Source organism: Limulus polyphemus, unplaced genomic scaffold, assembly GCF_000517525.1.
Source record: "Limulus polyphemus unplaced genomic scaffold, Limulus_polyphemus-2.1.2 Scaffold295, whole genome shotgun sequence".
NCBI lineage: Eukaryota > Metazoa > Arthropoda > Merostomata > Xiphosura > Limulidae > Limulus > Limulus polyphemus.
In genome coordinates, this window is record NW_013665905.1 from 258,389 (window position 1) to 261,018 (window position 2,630).

The following is a 2,630-nucleotide window of genomic DNA, read 5'->3' on the forward strand; positions in this document are numbered from 1 at the left end:
CTAGTCATCACCACCCACTGCCAACTCTTGGGCTACTCTTTTACCAACGAATAGTGGGATTGACCGTCACATTATAACGTTCCCACGGCAGAAAGGGCGAGCATGTTTGGTGAGACTTGGATTCGAACCCACGACCCTCAGATCGCGAGTCAAGTGTCCTAACCACATGGCCATGCCGGCCAGATTATTGAGACCCCAGACGTAAGAGTTCTGTGAAATAATTAAAGAGATTAGGTTCGTCTTTTTTTCTATACATTTGTCTGAAAAGGTCACTTAGATGAAAATTCGTTAGAATAATGAAATTTTGCTTCACTCCAAGTAAAATAAGGTTTAGTTTTACTAAGCCAATACTGTGAAATAGTCATTGTTAACATTCAGACATTTTAAAGGTGGTTTTAAACGGGCGATTTTTATGGTCGCCATTTTGTTTCATCACGATTCCTACTATTAAGTACAACTGTACTTAATAATAAACTATTACATAAATTATTAAGAAACACCAAAAATGTTATACTGAACATAACATTAAGTTTTACCAGTTCAATATGATCAATAGTTCATATCAATGAAGTCGACTTGTAACTACAGAACAAGAACATAATTTTATGTCTACTAGCCATCCTGTAATACAACAACAAGAACAGAATTTCATTTTTACAAGCCATCCTACAATACCACAACAAGAACAGGATGTTATGTCTACAAGCCAATGTGCAATACAATACAACAACAAGAACAGAATTTTATGTCTACAAGCCATCCTGCAATACAACAACAAGAACAGAATTTCATGTTTACAAGCCATCCTACAATACCACAACAAGAACAGGATGTTATGTCTACAAGCCAACGTGCAATACAACAACAAGAACAGAATTTCATGCTTACAAGCCATCCTGTAATACAACAAGAACAGAATGAAAATCTTTAACAGTAGTTTTGCGAGTCCTAAGATGTGCCCTTTCTCTACCAGTTATAACTGAAAAATACAATCTTCGTTGTTTTTTGTTTTTTTGCCATTTTGAGCCATTAAGAAATACTTACATTGGAATCAAGCGTGGAAATGTACAGTTTGAAATGTTTTGGGGGCATACCAGTCAAGTCAAATCATTCACACTGTAATTAAGCCTGAAAATGTGCAGTTGAAAATGTTTTTAGGGCATACCTGTCAAGTCGAATAATTTATACTGGAATCAAGCCTGGAATTGTAAAGTTTGAAAATGTTTTAATGTATGCATAACTTGTCAAGACGAAATCAACTATCGCGATTCTTCTACCATCTCTAGTCTCCTTAACAGTGTTGTAAAAATATACTTCAATCAATTCTCAGATCCGATAGTTTCCTGTTTTAGTGTTGGCCTAAACTGACTACTCTGGAAGTAAGCACAGGGTGCCCCCAAAGTCGGGCGTGAGTGTAATATTAATGAAATTAATATCTTTTTTCTTATTTCTTTACTGATTTTAAGTTATTGACACTTAGTATTGATGAACCTGCAGTGGGTATATAGGTCTTCAGTACTGAGGGTGGACATTTTAAAGATATTCTGTAAACGTGCAGAAATGAATAAAAACCCTATAACCCGAGCGCTTTCGAAAGGTGGACCTTTCTTCTTCAGTTTTCCCCTGAAGATAAAAGGTCCACCTTTCGAAAGCACTCGGGTTATGAGTTTTTATTCATTTCTATCAAGACTTTTTGAACCTATGTGTTTTTCTAGAATCATGACTGTAAATGTGTATCCAGCCTACGACAACCGACTTTTTGGACACCCTGTATTCATCCTAAATACGACGTTTACGTTGTTCATACATGTATATAGTGAAACAGAAGACAGGTTCACAAGCAAAGGATCGAGTACACATTTTTGGGTTTATTTTAAACCATAAAACAGAGGCTCGTTTTGAATAGATATATAAAACATATGTACGATTTTGTGTAAAATATATGTACATAACCTACCAGGTTAACAAGTTTTTTGTTTGTTTTTTTAGATAAGACTTATCAGCAAAAAATATGTTTATTTTTAAATATTTAAAAATCATAGATGAGCAGTTAGTCGCCCATTGAATTAAACAAAGAGCAAAAAAAAAAAATTACACTTAGACCTCTTTCATTCAGAGGAACTAACGTTATACAAATATTTTTAATACAGGGTGGTAAAGTAATGGTTCTCATACGTGCAAGTTTGTTGTATAAAAATTAAACTAAGAAAATAAAATGCCAAGATGTCTGAATGAAAAATACTAGGTTGTCAAGAAATTAATGTCGCGTTTTGGAACATTTCATTAACCACTCCCCAAAAGCATGGCCAGGTGGTTAGGGAGCTCGACTCGCAATCTGCGGGTCGCGGGTTCGAATCCCAGTCCCACCAAACATGCTCGCCCTTTCAGCCGTGGGGACGTTATAATGTGACGGTCAATCCCACTATTCGTTGGTAAAAGAGTAGCCCAAGAGTTGGCGGTGGGTGGTGATGACTAGCTGCCTTTCCTCTGGTCTTACACTGCTAAATTAGGGACGGCTAGCGCAGATAGCCCTCGTGTAGCTTTGCGCGAAATTCAAAACAAACAAACAAACAAACTCCCAAAAAAGTACAATAAAAAAACGAAATGTTTTGAACGTTCGTAAGTGGTCA